The sequence below is a fragment of the Cryptomeria japonica genome, chromosome 4 (genome assembly GCF_030272615.1).
Source record: "Cryptomeria japonica chromosome 4, Sugi_1.0, whole genome shotgun sequence".
NCBI lineage: Eukaryota > Viridiplantae > Streptophyta > Pinopsida > Cupressales > Cupressaceae > Cryptomeria > Cryptomeria japonica.
The window spans coordinates 638,563,978-638,587,922 of record NC_081408.1 but is presented as its reverse complement, the minus strand read 5'-3'; positions in this window follow the sequence as shown (position 1 = coordinate 638,587,922).

Here is a 23,945-nt window from a genome sequence, read left to right as displayed (position 1 = left end):
CTCTAGAGGAACTTTTATCCCTTGTTTGTGAGCGCCACAACCATTTCCATGATACCCATGCTTATCTAAAATGTGAAAACCACGACCATAACGATCAGCCATTTCAGAAAGAGAAGGTGGTTTTTCATGAGACAAAGAATCAAACTCTTCAGAATTAGAGGTGTGAGGAGAAGAAGTTTGAGAAGCGGCCACAAAATTATTGCTCATAGGCTCAAGTAATGTTGATTGATTTTTAGCTTCTTCCTTCTTTTCAACTTTAAGCTCTCTAGGAGGAACCCTATATTCACCTACAAAGGTGGGATTGAAATCAAGAGATCCCCAATCCTCTTCTACGAGAACCTTCTCAGGATCAAAGGCCTTCTCATGTGTAGATTTAAGTCGAGAAGGATCTTCTTCAAGAGCTTTAGACTCATCCAAAGAATTTTGATCATCAGAGAGTGAGGATTCATCCATAGGTATCTTGTTTAAAGATTCATCACTAGAAGAGGAAGGCTTAGAAGAACTCCCTTTGGAAGTAGATGTTTGCAAACAAGCTTGGAAATTAGTGTAGCCTATCAAGGTATATGTCTTATTGTTATAAATAAATTTAACTTGTCTATGCAATGTAGAGGGGACAGCTTGCATACTATGAATCTAAGGTCTCCCTAATAACAAGTTGTATGTTAGATTTCCCGACATAACATGAATAGGAGTTGGCAGAGTAACAAGCCCCACTATGATGGGTAAGGTGATAGTACCTAGTGAAGACTTAGCCACATTATCAAAGCCTCGAATAGGATGAGAGTCAGGCTCAATAAGGTATGTATCCACATTCATCTTATGCAACAGATTAATGCTACACACATTAAGGCCAGAGCCATTATCTACTAGTGTTCGTCTTATAGCAGTGTCATTTATGATAACCACAATCATCAAGGGATCATATTGATGTTGAATTTCACTAGTAGGAAACTCATCTTAAGTAAACATAATATGATCTTTAGGATTCATCACAGAGTTAACCAAAGACACTATATTACTAGATGTATTCGATGGAGGAACATTCAAATCTTTCAAGGCATCTTGTAACATTCCGTGATGCGCAGAAGAAGTTTGAATCAAATCCCAAAGGGATATCTTAGCAGGGGTAGCTTTAAGTTGTTCTATGAGATCATATTCCTTACTAAGAATTTGTGAAATACATGGAGCTTGCGGAAGAATTGGTTGAGGATTAGGAAGAGAAACTGGAGTAACAGGAGGAGGATTAGGCTGCCTATTATTTCTGGTATGATAAGTATGGGCAACCACATGATAACTCTCTCTAGTTAATTGCTTGGCATAACTATAAGGACTCATAGGTTTTCTTCCTTGCACGGTGATGATAGGTTTATTCGGAGTAAGAAAGGAATCATGACCATACCCTCCTTGGACAGTAAGGAGAGGCTTATTATGCTCTTTTAGGTTTATCATATTAACTAATTTAGAGGTTTTGTTCTTGTTTGAAGGTTTCGATAAAGCCACAAAATCATCAAGAGAATCATCCAACAAAGCATGATCATATCTATTAGAAGGTTTATCTTTTGATTCAAAAGGAGACATCTCTTCATAGAGGGGATCATTGAAAACAACCATGTTACTAGATTTAGTGGAAGAGTTGATAGGAATGTATCCTTGAGAGGAATCATTCGACTTATCTTTCTCATCACAACGAAATGGCATAGTAACAAGGTTTATAAGTTTTTGGTAAAATGAAGGTTTGGCATCTTTAGGATTCAAAAACTCATCTAAACCTTCATCTAATTCATCTTAACTATACTCATAATTGGCATAATTGCATACATCATCATAAATATGAACATCTTGCAAATAAAAATCCGACATTTTGAAATAAAAGTTGCATAAAACTTAAGCACACAATGCAAAGAAACACAGAAACACAATCTTTTTTTTCTTTTCTTTCTTTTTTTTTGTTTTTTTTTATGAAAATGAAACTTAAATGAAACACACTAAATCTAGATCTGGATCTAACAAATGCAATGCAAGAGAAAGCAATAATAAGGATTCACGTCGGGTTCACCAAAATGTGTAAGGGAAAAAACGAGACTAGGCTAACATGTCCTAATCCTACCTTTTGACACACATTATGGAATACGAAAGAGCCTAGAGGTATCACACAATTGGCTACTTCTTTCTGGTGAAAGAGAGAGCCACGGGCTACCTATTAGGATTTCTATTCCTTTGTTGTAATTGAAAGGTAAAATTATGCAAGTTCAATTCCTAACCCCAAAATGCAAGTATGAACTAATAACAGGATTGCAAAAATGAACTTAAATAATGGAAAGCTGTAAACACAAGGACAAGACAAGAATGCAGATGCATACCTAGAGTTAAAATTTGAGTGAAAATGTTTGGGACGGGGGTGCGAGTGCTACTGTCCTGATTCTACACTTGAAACTACTATTTTGCAACCTGGAAAACTGCCAGAAATGCTGTCTGTCAGAAGGACCAAGGCGCTGAGCACCCTTGTCCCAGGGACCAGGGCGCCTAGCGCCCCTATCCTGGCAGGACCAGGGCACCCCACGCCCCTGTCCTAGTCTTTTGCTCTGAAAATTGGTGTGGAGTTTTGTCTCGGTCCGCTTCCGTCGGATCTACAACTTGCGGCGTCGTCCGAATCCCGAAACCTGCACTTATATCTGAAAGTTATGGTGGGCGGCTATATAGGGTTTTGCCTTAGTCAGACCCCCGCTTCGGTGATTTCCACCTCCATGAAGAGCCAAGTTGTATAACAGTAGTGTGTGTGCAGACCTTGTGTGTATGCAAGATCTAAAATGCAAGTAAGCAAACTAGAGCAACCTAGAAAGTAAACCCTAATTGCTTGTAAATGACAATGTAAATGCTCCAAATCAAGATGTAGAGTGATCTAAAGCATGAATACAAATGATGTAATGAAGCTTATGCAAGGACATGAAAACAACATGAAATCATACCCAACCCCAAGGGAGGGGTACAAGCCAATCTTCAGTCGGCAATCCCTTATTGCTCTTCAATGCCTTCAAAGCCCTAAATGGATGAATGAAATTGATGAATGCTTGATGGATGGATGTTGAATGTTGTTGAAGTCTTCAAAGATCTGCTCTTTCGCTGCATAGAAGGTTCCTGAAAACAAAATTCAGATCCTTTCAAATGAAGAAAGAGAGCTCTTATATATGAAACCCTAGGTCTTAATTTCAACTTTTGGCCGACCTAGAGATTGAATCTCCCACCAATTTCTTGGGGTTAAGCTTTATTTTATGATTGGATCGCGCTCCTAAAATTTTGGGAAAAATGTCCGGGACCATGTGCACTTCGGGCGCCATGGTCTCAGCAACTTTTCACCAAATTTTCAAGGCCGTCGGATATGATGATTTTAGAGAGAATCCCAAAGTTACAGGTGATTTCGAGATGTTTTGACCCCGAAATCAAGCCCCCAAGTTCAAAACAGGACCTAATTAGGGTTTTTGATTAAATGATGTATTGGAAGAATAAAGTGAAAAGGGGCACACTTTAATGAAAGGGCCCAACTCTATGATGTGGAATACGATGAAATAGAACCTTAGACTTAATTAATTTGATTAATTAAGTTCTTAAGGGGAAAATGCAATGCAAATGCAAAATGCGCCAAGGTGGGTGCTAAACTAGGTGTGAAATTCTACCACCCTAGCAAGTGCGTACAATTTATGACGTTACAAGAAGAACAAAGACAAATCTTGTTATCGTGTTGATGAAGGAGTGACTGATGATTCTGATGAGCATCTGATAGACAATGGATGGGTTTTGTTGCTATAACAGAAGATCAACTAACACCTACAGTCCAACCGGTAGAGTAGGCCTTGGAAGATAAAATTGAAGTAAAGGATGAATGGATTATTGATTCAGGATGCTCACATCATATGACAAGTGATAAAGGTAAATTCTTGAACTTTTAAGAATATAATGGAGGTCTAGTGAGATTTGGAGATGATAAAGCTTGTCTAATCAAACGTAAAGGTACAATATCTCTTGATGGTAAGCATAATACTAACAATGTTTACTATGTTGAAGGTTTAAAGAATAATCTTTTGGGTGTTGGTCAATTAGTTGAGAAAAGATTTCAGTTACAATTCAAAAATGCAAAATGCAAAATCATGAATAGAACTGGTTTAGAAATTGCAACCAGTAATCAAACTAGAGGTAATATCTTTCATTTGAATAATAGTGAAAAGACATACTTGATTGCACATATTAATGAAAGTTGGCTATGGCATAAGAGACTCTGTCATGTAAACTTTGATTGCATGGTAAAAATTAGTACTACTAAGGCAGTTAGATATTTACCTAAAATTGTCAAACCTCACAATATAGTATGTAAGGAATGTCAATTTGGAAAACAAGTTAGAGCCACCTTCAAAAGTATTCCAAAAAATTCCAATAATGCTCTTGAATTAATTCACACTAACTTACGTGATCTAGCTAGAACTAAAAGCTTACAAGGTGATAGATATTTCATGCTAATCATTGATGACTATTCTAGAATGTATTGGGTTACTTTTCTCAGAGAAAAATCAGAAGCACTTGGGAAGTTCAAACTGTTCAAAGCAATGGTAGAAAATTAAACCGGTAAGAAAATCAAATTTCTAAGATCAGATCAAGGAGGAGAATTTACATCTAAGGAATTTAATGCATTTTGTGAAGTGAATGGAATCAGAAGATAGCTATTAGCACCTCGGATGCCACACCAAAATGGAGTTGTTGAAAGGAAAAATAGAACTATCTTAGATGCAGCTAGAAGTATGTTATCAGAAGCAAATCTACCACATGTATATTGGAGAGAGGCGGTAAGTACAATAGTCTATACATTCAACAAAGTTCACATCAAAGGTGAAACCAGTAAGACCCCTCATGAACTATGGTTTTGTATTACTCCCACTCTTAAATATTTTAGAGTATTTGGAAGTAAATGCTATATTAGAAGAGATGATTATATTGGGAAATTTGATCCTAGAAGTGATGAAGGAATATTTTTTGGTTATTCATCTAAGAGTAAAGCATATAGATGTTTTAACAAAATATTGTAGAAAATTGTTTAGAGTACAAATGTGAAGATTGATGAACAATTCAGAGGAACTTCAAGGTATATAGATTCTGAATCGGCAACATAAATTCTAACAAATGAACCTACACTGAACCCACTGGTATAGGAATGAAGATCCAGTTACACTGGTATCATCTAAAAATTCCATTGTGACTGAGGAACAACAACAAACAAAGACACCCCGGTATGTAAGATTGAATCATTCTAAAGATCACATAAATGTAAACAAGTAGAAAGGAGTTATGCAAGAGGAAGATTGGAAAATGAAGATGTATGTCTTATTTCTCAAATTGAACCATCATCAGTTAATGAGGCATGTGAAGATAAACACTGGATTAAAGCTATAGAAGAAGAGTTAGAACAAATTGAGAAGTATAACACTTGGACATTAGTTCCCCAGCCTAAAGATAAAAATGTAATTGGAACCAAATGGGTAGCCAGAAACAAACTTAATGAAGATGGTAAGGTTATCAAAAATAACACAAGACTAGTGTGTAAGGGATATTATTAGAAAGAAGGAATTGATTACATTGAGACCTTTGCACTGGTAGCCAGAATTGAGGTAGTCAGATTATTTTTGGCTTTTGCAGCACACAAGAACTACAAAGTATATCAAATGGATATTAAATGAGCATTTCTGAATGGAGATCTTGAAGAATAAGTTTAAATTGAACAACTTCATGGATTTTCTTTGACAGATAACAAAGATATGGTTTGCAGGTTAAAGAAAGCTTTGTATGGATTGAAACAAGCTCCAAGAGCTTGGTATGCAAGACTGGATAAGTATCTTTTGAAGATTGGTTTTTCTAAAGGTAATGCTAACAGCAACTTATATTATAAAGTGACTAATGATGACATCTTGGTTATAGAAGTTTTTGTTGATGATATAATCTTTGGAGGAGAAGATGGACTATGTAAAGAATTTTCTATTGAAATGCAACAAGAATTTGAAAGGTCTATGATTGGAGAAATAAAATTCTTCTTAGGATTGTAGATTTCACAGACTAACAAAGGTATATTCTTGAGTCAATCCAAGTACTTAAAGGAGTTACTAAAGAAATTTGGGATGAAAACCTCTAAACTGGTAAGCACACATATGACTATAAATGACAAACTATCACTAAGGGATGAATCTACACCTGTTAATCCAACTATGCAATAGTCTATGATAGGAGGTTTACTATATTTGACAAAGACTAGACCTGATATCATGAATGTAGTATGTATTGTTTCAAGATTTTAGAGTAATCCTAGAGAAAATCATGAATCAGTAGTAAAAAGTATTTTCTAGTACTTACAAGGCACTAAAATTTTTGGATTATGGTATCCTAGAGATGAAAACTTTGAATTATGTGCATACATAGATGCAAATTGGGTAGGAGATGTGGATGATAGAAAAAGCACCACCAGAGGAGCATTTTTTCTTGGAAACAGACTGGTTTCTTGGTTGAGTAAGAAACAAAGTTGTACATCCTTATCAACAGTAGAATCAGAATATGTTGCAGCAACAACTAATTGTATACAGGTACTATGGCTTAAACAAATGTTGAAAGACATTAAGGTGAAATGCAAGGAACCTATAACTATCTATTTTGATAACACTGCAACAATTGATATATCTAAGAATTTAGTACTACATTCTAAAACCAAACATGTTTCTATGAAACTGAATTTTCTAAGGGAGAATGTTGAAGCAAAAGAAATTAAACTGGTTTATGTGAATACTAAAGAGTAAATTGCAGATATTTTCACTAAACCTCTTCCTAAGGAGACTTTTGAATATCTTAGAGATTAGCTTGGGGTCATTCCCACACCGGTAGATACTTAGAGAGTTGATGTTTGTCATCAACTGACATAATTAACAGAGAAATCTTTTTACTCCAGCTTTGATGAGGAAGCTACTTCTCAGGGAGAGTAGTGGTATACTAAATTGGTTGGTATTTTGTATATGAACTTGGTTTTATAGTAACTTTGGCATTTAATGTCAAAGGGGGAGAGATTGGTATGGAAAAACACAAGGAAACACATGTCACTCTTAGAGGGAGAGAATGTTACTTTGAGAAAGATTACTTATAGTTTGGTAATTATTGGTATTTTGGTATTTGGCATTTCTGTTTTGGCACTTTGATGGTTTTTTCATCTTGTGTTGCCATCAATGCCAAAGGGGGAGATTATTGTTATTTTGGTATGGTTTTGTCATTGATGTCAACACCTACTAAACCTTATCAACTCTGACACTTTGGAGAATCAGCAACATTCACCGGCAAGCAAATGACTTATGCATAGTCACCAATATCTGGTACACCGGTAGCATATAATGATCACCAGTAGTTTGAATGGCATGGAAAACACCTGGTTATGTCGAAGACATCATTTGGACATGATGTCTTGAAGATTTGATTATTGGTATATTCATATTTGCATATTTGTTGTTACCAGCAAATAGGTCCATGTTATACACTGACAAGTTTATCTTTTCTAGATCAGCAAGGCATGCTATGGAGATGTCTTATTATTGTTGTAAATGAATTAAGCCGACATGTTGAATCGGTTATTGCATTGGGCATTAATTTATTTGTAAATTGATTCTATTGTAATATCTCTTAGAGTCAACCTACTAAAATTGGTCCTAGGTTATGATATAAATGTAAGATCTTATTTGTAAGATTGGATGTGGAATGTGAAGAAGAATTTTGTGAAGGTATATGCGAGATTAAGAAGAGCTATACACACAGACATTATTTGAAGGTGAAGCAAGGTTTTTGTGAAAGCATATCGAAACTACACTGGTACTGAATCTAGCATATGAAGATGCTATTTTGAGCAGTACGTCCTTATTGGATTTAACCATCCAATTGTAGTCAGTGTGACTCCTATTTTGTGTTTGAGCATTGAGCTCTAGATACTTGGCCTTTCTGCATTTGTAGACCCCATTTGTATACACTTACTATCTACAGTAGTCGGTAAGGTTTCCCACCGTCATTTTTCCCCTTACAGGGTTTCCACGTACAAATATTGGTGTTAAATGTTGTGGATGACTTTGTCTTTTTTGTTTCATGCATTAATCCTTACCGGTATTGTAATTATCTGATAAAATTGTCCATTGATACAAAAGACCAGTTCATCGATATTAAGTAGTAAGTTGGTTAAGTTGTTTTTGTTTTGAATTTATTTGACATTTGATTCCCCCCCCCTCTCAATTGTCTCCGGGACCTAACAAGTTCCATGCCCAAAAGAAAAAATCCATCCAAAGAACCTCCCTACAACAAGTCAAGGGGAAGGAAGCAAGACACATATCCACCTCAATAGGAGATGGAGTCACCTCAATAGACAAAGATAAGAATAACCCTTGAGAAAGGAGACAGAGAGGAAACTAAGGGTAGCAAAAAGCACAAAAGCCAACACCATCCTGAGGGGATGGAAGATGAAGCCCACTAATACCTCTGATGAACTACAAACCCAAAAAAAGAAAGAAACCCTAGCAAGAAGAGGCAAAGAGCGGCAAGTGAGGAAGACCATAGCCTAGCACAAGAGCGTTGACCAAACTGACCAGAAGCAACAACTGCAAAACTACAAGAACCACACACCAGCGAAATAGCCTCTGTAGCATACGGGGAAGGCATCCATGACCAACCAACATCGAACACAAATCCCCATGAGCTAACCTCCTTTGCCACAAGAACAAAGCCCAGATCCAAGACACCCAAAACATAAGTGCATCTGAGCAACCACCAACAAATGAATACAATTATTTATGGACATAGAACTGAGGATAAAAGAGCCACACCAGATCTATCACCTCCCACCGCATCCTCATTATCATCTACAACTGAAACCCTACCCCTCGCTCTGCGACCACTGCCATTCCCACTCATGTTTCTCTCATTAGGTGCTATTTTACTTAGATTATCGCCAATTTGATATTTTTATTTATATATAATATAAGAATTTATAGATTGTTTATTTGATATAATTTATAGTGCATAATAATTATGTTGAAGTGGAAAGGATGTAAGCTTTTGAGTTGAAATTTTTTTCAACATGGGGCTGCCTTGGAAATTTCTTTATTATTGTGTGTGCGAAAAGCTGGTCAATAGAACTTAAAATGTGAAAAATGAAGCCTAAGGAGCCTTCCTCATACATCCATAAGACTTCTTGGTGCAAGCTATGGAGTCACGAAGGATGGCTCAGCTTCCCAAGGTTGGTTCCATGGTTCTCTATCTCACAAGGTCCCTCAAACCAATGTATTTGCTCTCAGATCACTGAGCAAAGTGGTTTAGGGATGACAAATGCAAGAACAAGGGATGCTTTGATTGATTTTATTATGAAATGCATCCTAAGCTATGCATGATCTTACAAATGCAATAAACTAGATTATAAGATGATAAGATTAGTAGAAAAACTATCCTAGTATGATATATTAGTCTATGATTAAGCTAAATGATAGGGAAAATACTTTAAACATGCATATTTAGATTAATTCCTATTTAAAAGAGAGGCTAAATGATGAACATAAATGAGATATTAAAGCTTAGATGGATTTGAGTATAAGTATGATGCCAAAGACTTGGATGATCTAAAATGGAGGAATGAGAGCTCTATTTATAGCAAAAATAGGGCAATGGATGGCCAGGATTGAAAGATTTAATCAAGGGTTGAGTTTGAAAGTTGGGAATCCATGTTTGCAATTGGCACCAATGAAATGGTGACAATTGTCAACATAAGGTTGGGTTGAGAAGAGAGGTAGGAAGCATTAAATGCTTGAGAAGACCTCATGGTTACCCTAGGGGGTAAGGGTTAAGGTTAGGTTAAGGTTAGCTTATGGTTATCCAATGGATAAAGGTCTTAATTGAAGGATAAACTCTTGTGCAAAGTATTAAGGACTAACCATGGTCAAAGAAATAAATGATTGATGAGACCCTTGGGTTACATGGAGGTTAAGTTTAGAAAAAGTCTCTAATCATGCAAGAGGGTTGAGTTAACCATTAATGTTTTGGAAGAGAAAGTTGTTGGAGACTTGAAGCCTTTAATGGTTATCAAAGACTTTAAGGGTTTGAGAAGTGACTTCCCCTTGCTTAGGGATGTGACAATATTCAGGAGATGGGTTAGGCTAATTTAGAAGTGATTAGAAGAATCTACAATAGGGTTAGGAATCAGGTTTAGGAGGCAAGTGGGAGATGTAGGAAAATGCAAGTCGATGGAGAGATAATAGGATTAATTAAAATAAATTGTTTTATTTTAATTTGGTTGCAAGTGGAGGTTTTTAAATAAATTAGATTTATTTAATTGGGATTCCCTATTTAATTAAATGTAAATTTAACTAAAGGGTTTAGAAGAATAGATTTAATTAAATAAAATGATTTATTCAATTAAATGACCTAAAAGGGGTTAATTGAATTTAATTAAATAAATTGAGTAATTTACTTCATTAAATAGAGGAATGTGGATAATTTAATTAAATTGGATTTAATTAAACAGAGAAACGAAATTAAAATGTTCATTTAGGAATATTGTCATTTTTATACGTCTACATTTTGCCCCTCTTTGAAGTGACATGTGTGCACATGTTAATTCAAAGAAAATGATGTGTCCATAAAATTTGATTATGATCAAGAATGTTTTTAGATTTCCATGTCATGCCCCAGATTTGATGCATGATGCCCCAGATTTGATGAACGATGTTTGATAATGCCCCCTTGGGAGATGAATCAAAATTTGGAAAATTTGATTTGATTTGATAATTGTGTTTGCATTGTAAAATTTTGGCTATGTGGAATCCTAAAATTGATTCATCTCCCAATATTGATGTGTGCGAGGGCACGAGGAAGACCATGAGTGAATTACATGCTCAAACCCCTAACCCTAATTTTGTTTTACCCTATAAAAGGGGAAAAGTGCATTGTTTTGTCTCATTTGTGCTTATTGACCTTAGAGAGAGAGACTTTTGGAGAGAAGACAAAATGCCTATTCCCTATTCTACGCATCGATTCGAGCACGTTCAGAGGTATCAGAGGCTTGCCGCATATGGACCACTGGTAAGTCAACCTTTTTGACCCCTTTTTGATTTTTCATTTTGTCATTTTTGGTCATGTTTTTAATTTTAGCATGCGGTTTTCTCATTTTAGCGCATAGGGGTTGTCGGTTAGCGCATATGAAAAATTTTGTAGCGCATAGGGTTTTAGATTTTGGGTAGCGTCTGAAAACTTAGGGCAGCACATAGGTTTGCTAGGTTAGCGCATAGCCTTAGGCTAGCGCATTAGGGACACAGGGTAGTGCAGAGGGTTAAAGGGGTAGCGCATCGGGTAAACCTAGAGCATTGGGTGCACAAGGGGTCACATGGGTAGGGGTAAGTAGCGCATAGGTCTGACCTAGTGCATAGGGTTAGATAAGTAGTGTAGGCATAGGCTAGGTTAGTGTATGGGGTAGGTTTAGCACTTAGGGTAGATTAGATGGCGCATGGAGAAAACAGGTTAGTGCATAGAGTCAATCTAGCACATGGGGTAGATAGAATAGCGCCTGGAGAAAATAGGTTAGCACATGGGTAGGATTTCAACGCATAGCCAAATTTAGTTAAGGCATGGGGTAGGTTTTGTGGGATAGGATGATTTGTGAATGAGAAAAATTTATAGGATAAGGTCAGTTTTGTTGGGATAGGTGTAAATTGTTCATTTTTTGCCTGCTGTCATGGTTTTGAAAGGTTGTCCAATATGAGTGCTGATATAAATTGGTTTGATTTGTGATTTTTCAAGTTATTTATAGATATTTAATGTGGAATTGATATGAACTTGATTTGATTTGCATTGTTTCAAGTTGATATATGTGGAGCTTGAATTGTGTTACGAGTTGATATGATTGTGGAACTTGGTTTTTTTGACAAGTTGATATGAGTTGGAAACTTGAGTTGTGTTACAAGTTGATGTGATGTGGAAACTTGAGTTGTGTTACAAGTTTGATATGATTTTTGAAAACTTGAGTTGTGTTACAAGTTCATATGGATGAACATGATGTAGAACTTGATTTAGATTTTCAAAGTTTTCAAGTTTTTGATGTGATTTTTATTTTGATATCTATGTTTTGATGAGGAAACTGATATTGGACTTATTTTGATTTTCGATAGGAGAAATTGGGAGTGGTTCAGTCACGTGAATGGTTCCCTAGACCATGGGAATTGATACCACAGTTGTCACAGGCTGATCTAGACATTATTGATAGATGTGGCCTATCTTCCTTACTAGATATGCCTCTATTTACTGTGAACTAGGGTTTACTTACAGTGCTGGCAGAGAGATGGCATAGTGACATGAATACCTTCCACTTTGCCACAGGTGAGATTACGGTGACCCCAGAGGATTGTTACCAGATTTTTGTGTATGCCTGTAGTAGGTGCAATACTACCTTATGAGCAGTCAAAGGAGGGCAGGACAGAGGCACTTCGTCGGATATTTCATGATGACATAGTTTGCGGATATGAGATCCTATGGTAGGAGTTTCTGGATTTGGACTATGCGCCTCTTCCATTAGTACTAGCAGGCTTTATAAGTGATTTCCTATATCCCAACTACAGGTCGAAGGGACTATCTGTAGGATGGGGATTGGTGCTGGAGGAGATGGTAACATAGGGCTGCAGGTTCGCATGGGGATTGGCTATGCTAGCCTACTTGTACAGTGACTTGCACAAGGTAGTATACCTGGCTTATGGCAGTTTGTCAGCTGGCACGACACTTCTACAAGTATGATGTGGGAGCACATTCCCGCAGCTGGGCCACTAGTGGATGGAGATAGGCTTGTTGGGTGTGCATATGCATGTGGATACAGGGGGTTAGTTGTCCAACAAAAGCTAGGAAAACTTGAGCATTGGAGGAGCGTATTAGATGACATTGATACACTCATCTAGCGGTCATATATAGGTTGCAAGGTTTGGGCTGAGGATGGGCTGAAGATGCCATATGTCTTTATGAATTGATATTTGATAGGGCGGACCCCATTTGTGATCGAGAGATTTTTGGTTACCAGAGTTTTGCAGAAATATGGTCGACAACAGGGGATACCATAGGGGACTTGTTTGTATTCAAGTTGGAGGTAGGATATACCAGATTGGGGTCTAACTATTGATAGTGTGGTAGTCGTAGAAGAGTTTGTGCAGTTAGCAGGCTAGATATGGGACTACGCCCTTGAGATACTAGATGCTGGTATGACAGATGAGTTCACATGATTGTTCGGAGCTCATGTCATGGTGAGGATATCAGATCTAATAGAGATGTGGCCCGCTTTCAATGATGATGAGGATGAGGGAGGTGGAGATGGGGATGAGGGAGATGATGGAGTAGGTGGAGGAGGACAACAAGGGAGATAAGATCGAGGGAGGAGAGGAGACAGAGGTAGAGATGGTGGTGATAGAGGGGTGTGGGTGGAGAGAGCAGTTGAATGAGCTGTGATGGATAGAGGGAGAGGAGGTTTGGCGATTGGAGTAGAGGATGAGGGGAGAGGAGGAGAGGTGATAGTAGCGGTGGGAGGGACTGAAGAGCTGAGATGACCATCTGAGAGGAGGAGGACTAATGTGTTACCTCCACTAGCACCGAGGACAGGGGGAAGGACGTGGAGTGCGTCTTCCTAGATACCCCTTCAGTTCTGAGTTTTGATGCATTGAGAGGATGCTCAGATTAGGACCCTATAGGTGATAGTACAGGAGCTGCAGGCACAGTTATTGGCATAGCAGCGTCAGATTGTACAGTTGACCACCGAGCGTGATAGTGAGATAGAGTGGCAGGGTCGAGCAGAGGAGCTAGAAGGGAGTTTGCAGAGAGTGGTAGTAGGTGGTTCGATGAGAGACACCTTGAGAGAGTTGGCTTTGAGATCCAAGGAGGTGGAGTACTACCAGCACCATTATGAGGATGCGGTGCCTAGGGAGCGCTGAGTGCAAAGTTTTACGTAGTCGAGATCGAGTCGATCTCGTGAGAATGGTTCGTGGTCAGAGAGCAGAGGCGTGACGGGGCCTCATAGACAAGATCCACCTAGAGATCCAGGGGCTGGGACATCTGCGGCGAGACCATCTCCTTCAGGAGATAGTCACTCTTGAGAGACTTTGTCTCCATTATATTTTTTATCATTGTTTTTGTTGTACTAGGTATAGACATGACAGATATTGTATGTTGATCATTTGTTGAGATATATATATATATATATATATATATATATATATGACACCATTTTCTTTGATCCTTATGTGATGTGTTATGGATAATGCTTTCTATATGATGTTAATGCTTCTATTGATGATGATGTAATGCTTAGATAGATTGATTTAGATGTGATGAACATGATTTATGATGTTTGATTAATGAGATGTGTCTTGAAAATGAGATTTATGATATGATAATGATGTGCAACTAATTGGAAAATGATATGCAACTAATTGTAAAATGATATGCAACTGATTGTAAAATGATATGCAACGGATTGTAAAATGATATGCAACTAATTGTTTTTGAGCTTCCTCATTCTGTATTTGTCATCCCGATATAGCCACATGTTATTTTCTTTCGATATATATATCATCATTGAGCTTTGATTGATCTTGGGATATGTTGGAAATTTATACAAGCATAATGGTATAATTGAACCATGATGACCTGAGAAAAATTTACATGATGTTTGATTTTGCAAGATAGCACAAGCGTCAAGGTATAATTGAACCAGGATGACCTGAGTATGGATTGCATATAAACAAACAAGATTTAACCATTTGTATGTACAAAGTGCAATCATGTCTTCAGTGATATTCATAGAATCACGTCTCGAGACAAGTCTTCGTACAGTACAAGTGATCGCCTCACAAACACAAGACTGAAAAGATATTGGAGTTTCCCAATGTTTCTCTAGCTCGAAGAATTGTGGAGAAAATGTAGAGAATCCAATAGTTCAAAAAGTTTAAATGCAAGAATAGTCCAAACTTTATGCAATATGCAAAGATTTATTACTTCAGAAAAATCATCCATCGTATTTCTTTTGTGATTCTTTGTTTGATTGATCAATGTTTTGCTTTGTGATTTGCGTGAGCCCTTGGTTGTTTGATATGATGTTCTGAGTTTTGCAAATAGTTTTGATGGTTTGAACATGCTGCAAGTTTTAGATGATTATTGCCCCTAGCTAAGTGTACCTCTTGATGTGGGTATGCACAGTGATTACCAAGCCATGGTGAGATGTGGTGAAAGGCCAGATGGATAAATCAGGATAGTGACTATGCTAAGTATGTCTTGAATGGATATTTGTGATAAAAGGTCAGGCGAGGGCCGATAGTGCTTTACTGCGGAGATAAGGATATGGATATAGATAGAGGATCTGTTCTTTCACAATAGCGCTTATTATTAGGTTTTCACCAGTTGCTTTTATTGTACCTTTTTATTTGCTTTTTCTTGATTTTTTGATTTTTTTGACTTTTTCCGTGAATTAGACTAATCAAGTGTAGTATTTCTTTAGATGGATGTTGTTAGTTAGTTCATCAAGGACATCTCCTTCTGAAGTTGTTAGCTGATAAGCACCTGATCCATAATTTGATATGATGACATAGGGACCTAACTAGCTAGGTTCAAATTTCACTTTCTTTTCTCGATCTTGCTGATTTCTGGGATTTTCCTTGAGTACTAGGTCACCAACTTTAAAAATCCAGGGAATGACCTTGTGGTTGTAGCTTTTGTACATGCGTTGCTAATATGCTTTGAGATGAGTATAAGCACGCTGGCATCTTTCATCTAATAGTTCATGTTCTTGCAGTCAGTTAACTCGATACTCTTCATCTGGGATTAAGCCTTTTAGAGAGACTCTGAGAGATGAAATTTCTACCTCTAAGGGTAAAATAGCTTTTGATCCATATACTAATGAGTATGGTTTATCTCCTGTAGGTGTGCGAATGCTAGTTCTGTATGCCCAAAGTGCTTGATTAAGCTGTACATGTCAATCTTTGCCTACATCATTCACTATTTTCTTTAGGATTTTCAATATTGTCTTGTTGGATGCTTCTGCTTGACCATTCCCCTATGGGTATTATGGTATAGAGAAACGATGTTGGATTTTGAATTTTTCACATAGTTCTCAGACATCTTGGTTTTTGAAAGGTCATCCATTATTAGTGATGATGGAACTCAGGATTCCATATCTGCAGATCAGATAGTTAAGGATAAAAGAGGCAATTTGTTTCCCAGTCACTATGGTCATGGGGACTGCTTCAATCCACTTGGTAAAATACTTTGTTGTAGTTATAATGAACTTGTGTCCATTTGAAGATGAAGGATTAATTTTGCCAACCAAGTCTAGTCCCCACTGACAAAAGGGCCAAGATGTTGTGAAAGGTTACAATTCCTGTGTTGGTGCATGTATAAGATTGCCATGGATCTGGCATTTAGGACACTATTTTTCACAGTGATAAGAATCTTTTTCCATTGTAGGCCAGTACTATCCCATCCTTAGAATTTTTTTAGCAAGAGTAGTACCATAGGAATGTGTACCGTAGATACCTTCGTGAAGCTCATGTAAAGCGGAGTCAGATTCATTACAATCAAGGCAATGAAGAAGAGTACCATCTAGACCTTGACGGTACAAAGTATCGACAGTAAGGGTATAACAGGCGGCTTGTTAGATAAAATTATGCTTTTGGTTTTGGGACAAGTCAATGGGTAGGATATTGCTCTTAAGATACTCATATATCATTCCATATAAGGGGGAGTCTGAACAAGTTAAGGTGTAGATAACTAGGGATTCTGAGTGATCATAGGCTAGGGAGAACAGTTGCTCTACCAGAAACTTGTAATGACTCTTTCGGTCTGGAATTTGCAGTAGTGAAGCGATAGTAGCCATTGCATCGGCTACTCTGTTGTTCAACCTTGGTATTTGCTCGAAGGTTGTGTGTACAAAATATTGCTTGAAGTCATCCACCATTCGCTTATAGGGTAGCAGCTTTCTATCCTTTGTCTGATAGTCATTGTTGATTTACTTGATGACTAATTATGAGTCTCCGTAGACTTTTACCTCTATGATTTTCCATTCTACAGCCATTTTGACGCCTATAATCAATGCCTCATATTTAGCCACATTATTTGTGCATGGGAACATAAGCCTATATGATCTTGGTATAGTGTGTTCTTCAGGAGTGATGAATAGAATGCCAACACCTGAACCATGTTGTGTAGGATCCATCAAAGTGTAGGGTCCATTGTTTGGTAGAGATAGCAGGAACGTCCCTGTCTGGAAATTCAATCTCCATGGTTTGTTTTCCCGAAAGTGGTGCTTCTGCTAGTTGATCTACTATTTCTTGTCCCTTGATAGCTCTTCGCTCTGTATAGTGGATATCAAATTCACTGAGAATCATGACCCATTTAGCCAATCAGCCTGTAAGACCTGCCTTGCTGAGTAAATATTTGAGAGGATCAATTTTTGCAACTAGCTTAATTGTGTGAGCTAGCATGTAGTGTTGGAATTTTTGAGAGGTGAAGATCATAGCTAAACAAGCTTTCTCAATAAATGTGTAATTGAGCTCATATCCATTCAAATTCCTACTGATGTAGTATATTTCTCATTCCTTGCCTTGTTGATCTTCTTGTGCCAATAGTGCCCCTAGTGATATATCTATTGTGGAAATGTAGAGAATGAGTGGCTTCCCTGCTATCGATGATACTAGAACTGGTGGGTTCATCAGATACTGTTTGATTTGATAAAAATATTATGCACATTTGGCTTCCCATCTGAAGGGTACATTTTTATGTAACAAATGATTGAATGGTAGGCTTTTATCTGCAAATTGAGTGATGAATCGCCTGATTGATTGGAGTCATCCTTGTAGAAATCTGAGTTGGCTAATGTTCTTTGGTGGTGGCATCTCCATGATGGCTTGTACCTTTGCTGGATCCACTTCAATTCTTTTTTCTCAGACCATGTAGCCTATTAACTTGCCTGATGTAACCCCGAAGACACACTTCTTAGGGTTGAGCCTGACTTAGAATTTCTCCAATCGATCAAAAATCTTTTCTAAGATGCTTAGATGTTCTACTCTGGTGAAGGATTTAGCTAGTAAATCATCCACATAGTCTTCCATGAAGGTATGCATCATATCATGAAAGATTGTTGTCATTGCTCATTGATAAGTTGCCCCTGCATTCTTTAAGCCAAAAGGCATGACATTCCAATAGTATGTTCCCCAAGGATAGGTGAATGTTGTCCTATCTTAATCCTCTGGAGCAATCTTGATTTGGTTATAGCCTGAGAAAACATCCATTAGTGATAACATTGCATGGCCTGCTATGAGGTCTACAATTATGTCGATACTGGGCAAAGGAAAGTCATCCTTTGGACAGGCATTATTGACATCTCTAAAATCTGTGCATATTTTGATACTGCCATCTGGTTTTGAAACTGGTACAATGTTGGAAATCCATTCTGCATAGTCGATGGGTCAGATGAATCCAACATCTAATAGTTTCTTTAGTTCAACCTTGACCACGAGTGCCACATGTGGATTTATCTTTCATAGTTTTTGCTTCACCGGTTTAGCTCCTAGAGCCATAGACAAGTGATGCATGATTAATTATGGATCAATCTCGGGCATATCTACGTATGCCCAAGCAAAGTTGATTTGATTTTCTTTAAAAAGATTGATAAATTCTAATCTTTCTACTTCTGTCAAAGATTTTGCAAGGTGTATATTTTTGGCTACTTCTGTAGTACTAATGTTGATTGATTGAGTGGGATCAATTAATATGGGTGATCTCTCATGAAAATGTTCAGGAAGAGTGTCAAGTCTCCCATCTTTAGGTGCCTTAAAAATGTTTTCACCCTCAGATGTGTCCTTTATTTTTACTTTTTTGTGATCTAGAGTTGCCATTGACTGGTTTTCAGCATCAAATCCTTTATTTGGTTTATTTTTGTGACTGAGAGACTTGGCACTCCCTTGGTTGTAGACATTGTTACTTTGTTCACTAGTAGAGCCTATTTTTAGATTAACAATACATAGGTAGTGAATAACAGATTCATCATTTGGGAAAATTGGTATATCATGTACTTTAGGTTCGTCCCAGTCAATGAGGTCAGGAAAGACGAGTGGTAAGGAATCGTTTGGTGGATCAAGTTCTGTTGTGGTAAGTGTCAGGATAGAGGTTTCATTGTGACCGGTTTGGGTGTTAAAGAAGTCCAGGATTCCATCAAGGTCTTTAATGGTATCATCCTCCATATGGACTGGTTCATAATGTTTATGCTCGCTTTCCTTAGCATTATAGATATTCTATGGTCTAAATTCAATTAGTCTAATTTATGTGCCATGTTCTTCTTGAGAAAGGGATATAGAACTAGTATCTTCAGTAACTTTTTCAGTAGCATTGGAGCATCTACCGCATTCATATTCATTGGAAGCAGTCTCAGAGTTATCATCCAAGATCTTTTCAGTGCTGTAAATAGGTATGTTGAATGGTGAAAATAGATCTTTGATAAGTGATACTATTTTACTGGCCTTTTCTAATTCTACATCAGATCCTTCTTCTATTCTTTGCATTTGTTCATAGACTGTTTCTTCTCGGGGAGGAATGATGTTGCCCTGAGGTGATTTTTCTTTGTTGGATATTTGTTCATGAATATGAGCTATTGTTGTAGATGTTGCCTTCTTGTGAATGATGGGCTTCTCCTGATGTTGTTTCTTTTCTTGATGTTCACATTCCTTATAGATTGTCTCTGCTAACTCAAATAGTGCTTCTTGCCAGGATTCTTCTTTGGACTTTTTCTTTGCTTTCCACTGAGGTTTCTGATATTTGTGTGGTATTTTCTTTGGTAATAGAGTGAATTTAAAGCCCAATCCTTTTTTGTCTTTACTAAATTGTGAAGGAGGATCCAATGGTTCTATGACACCTTCCTGATGCTTACCAATAGGTCCTCTACCATTGTATCCCATTTTCTGCATGATTAAGTAGCCTTTTCCATACAGGTGTGTGGGTATAGCTATTTCTATAGTAGCTACTTTATCTTCTTCTTCTTCTTCATATTTGTATAACCAGCTAAGGATATCCTTTTCCTCGGATTCATGTGCTAGAGTGCCAAGTTGGATGAATGTGCCATCAAACTTGGTGATGGGCTGAGTTGCTTGATGTGTTGATGTTGTAGGTAATCCATGAGATCTAGGTGATGTGGGTAAGCTGGTCAAACACATGGGTTCCAAAGAGTATTCTCCCATGCCTTGTTCTTTGATTTTCAATTTCTTCTTGAAATCTCTAGGTAGTGATTTAGACTTCTCTTGTTAAAGATCTGATGCTGAGGGATTATGTTTCTCTCTATTATGTGGAACCAAACTATCTTGGGCTGCCCCCATTGCATTACAATGTTGAAATGGATTGTGATCAGTAGATATAAAAACCTCCTGCCTATTATAGCGGAATTTGACACACTAGTGATATGTAGAAGGCACTGTTTGCATTTCATGTATCCAGGGTTGACCTAATAAGATATTGTAGGTGAGGTCTATGTCTAAGACCTGGTCTAAGACCTTGTACATAGTATCTCTTTGTATTGGTTCGACTTGAATTGGCAACACCACTGTTCCTTTAGAGGATCTTTCTTCATCATCATATTCTTTTATAGTAATCTTTTTACGTGGATCAATAGACTCCTCTGAGAAGCATAATGCATGGATAAGTTTTAAGTTACATATATTAATCCCAGCTCCTCCATCTATCAAGACTCATTTCACTTGGTCTTTATCGACGATGACTTCAATGTGGAGAGGAGTGTTATGTGGATGACTTGGTGAGATATTATCATGCTCCAAAAAAGTGAGATTATCAGGCCCTATCATATGAGCGACCATGGCTTGGAATTTGTCAGGATCCAAATCTTGAGGTACATTTGTTTCTAATAAGGCTTTCTCCAATATGTCTTTGTGTTTTGGTGAAAGTTTTAACAATTCTAGTATAGATATTTGAGTAGGAGTTTTGCGCAGTTGGCTGACTAGATCGTATTGAATTTTGGGTATAGTGTTTGTTTTTGACGTATGTCCTTTCAAGACATATTTTTGAGTTTTGGTTGTTACATTGACAGATTCATGATCATGTTGATCTTGGATTGTGATGACATTGACTTGATTATCTTCAGCTGATATATGATTGATGGTGTTATTGTAGATGTGATTGATATGAGCTCCACGGGTATCGTTCGAGGTGGAAGCTCCATCCTTGTTGTAGTTTGAAAGAGGATTTTTAAAGGCTCCATGGTCTCCATTTGACTTGAGACCATCTACCATTAAATCACCTCTATCAATCATGTCCTAAATAATGTTTTTCAATCTCATGCAATCATTTGTTTGATGGCCTTTGTTGAGATGAAAATCACAAAAGTGCTAGTCATTCCAACAAGGTGGTTTGATTTGTGGTTCATAGTTACTGATTGCTGGTAAAGAGATAATTTTATACCCTTTATCAAAAAAATCTTCTACTAGATGCCTGTTGTTACTCGCTCTCAACAAAACAAACAAAGCGAAATGCAATCAGAATCCAGCATGAATCATATATTATCAAATCCTTTCGAGCATATGAGTCTAGAGGACGCCAAAATTTCTGAAGAACTTCTTCAGGAATGCCAAGAGAGTGCTTCATTTCAAAAAAATTGGAGAAAGACTCATGGAAAATGAAAAGGAAAAATACCTATTCATGCTTACAAGCAAAGGGGTTAAACTTCCTGAATACTTTGACATAGACATGTTCAGAACAAGATCTCAACATTACAACTATCAAGAACAACAACGAGAAGAGGAAGCACAGGACCCTGAACAAGATATTCCTGAACAAAACATACACCAGGGCAAAACATCCCTGAGCAACACATCCTCGAGCAAAATATACCATTCAATACACCATTTCAACCCAAGATTAATGCAAGGGAAGAAGTCTTCCCTCGACAAAACTATGTGCCTTTGGTTGCCCTTACTCAACAAATGTAAATGTTACAAAGACAAATGCAAGATATGCAACAAAGGAAAACAATACGGTATTCACTAAATGAAATTTGTTCTTATCCTTTTGATAGAAGATTGCACAAGGTCCCTTTTCCTCCAAACTCTGACATTCCAAAATTTGACAAATACGACGGGAAAAGTGATCCTCATGATCATGTTCGAGAATTTTACACCATGAGTCTTGAATTTGCTCATGATGACACCTATCTAATGAGGATATTCCCACAAAGTTTGGGAGCAAAAACAATGGAATGGTTATCCAAAATCACACCTCCTGTCACATCATTTGATGAACTAGTCAACAAATTCATAATGCAATATTCTTATAACATTCAACAAGCTAGACATCTGTAACACCAAACAAGAAAACAATGAAACATTCCTGAAAAGGAGAAAATGGAAATTTTCAATGACAACTTGAATGGTGAGATGAGTTACAGGCTCAAACTCCAATGCATACCATCTTTTGCTAAACTGATCAAAAATGACATTCAAGTAGAAGAAGCATGTGTCAAGAAAGGAATGCTCAAATTCTTCAAAGAAGGAACAGGTTCATCAAACTACAATAACCAAAACGAAAACAACTTAGACAAATCTAGATTCTTGAAACCATTAATAACTTATGCATGACTAATCCAAAACAACTTAAAGGAAACCATTAATCACTTATGCCTAACTAATCCTCATATTCTGAGAAGAAAGAATATTTATTGTAATACTCAGTTGAAGAAACAACAATCATGTTTTTCCAAATTTGTCAAAAGAAATAAATTTTTATACCTCAATCATCAACTCTTCAAATCTCATCGAACATTTCTTCATTACGTCAAACTTTATATCCAGAACAAATCTAATGAATTTGACAAAGAACCTTTGAAGACTAGAACCTGTTGTCAAAAATCCGCATTCATTCAAATCATAAACCGTGCAGGAAAGATCAATCCCACATTCTTTCCCAATGAGTGCATCACTTACAACATACCCTGATTTGAACCACCAACCCCTGAGCAACACATCAAAGAGGATTTAATCCCCTTTATTACAAAAAGATTCTACTAGATGCCTGTTGTTACTCGCTCTCAACAAAACAAACAAAGTGAAATGCAATAGAAATCCAGCATGAATCAAAGATTATCAAATCCTTTCAAGCATCTGAGTCTAGAGGATGCCCAAATTTCTGAAGAACTTCTTCAGGAATGCCAAGAGAGTGCTTCATTTAAAAAACTTGTAGAAAGACTCATGGAAAATGACAAGGAAAAATACCTACTCATGCTTACAAGCAAAGGCATTAAACTTCCTAAAGACTTTTACATAGACATGTTTAGAACAAGATCTCACCATTACGACTATCAAGAACAACAATGAGAAAGGGAAGCACATGACCCTGAACAATATATTCCTAAACAAAACATACCTGAACAACATACACTAGGGAAAAACATCACTGAGCAACGCATCCCCAAGCATAATATACCGTTCAATACACCATTTCAACCCAATATTAATGCAAGGGAAGAAGTCTTCCCTCAGAAAAACAATGCGCCTTTGGTTGCCCTTACTCAACAAATGCAAATGTTACAAAGACAAATGTAAGATATGCAACAAGGGACAGCAGTACGATATTCATTAAATGAAATTGGTTCTTATCCTTTTGACAGAAGAGTGCACATGGTCCCTTTTCCTCCAAACTCAGACGTTCAAAAATTTGACAAATACGATGGGAAAAGCGATCCTCGTGATCATGTTCGAGAATTGTATGCCATGAGTCTTGAATTTTCTCATGATGACACCTATCTAATGAGGTTATTCCCACAAAGTTTGGGAGGACAAACAATGGAATGGTTATCCAAAATCACACCTCCTGTCAGATCATTTGAT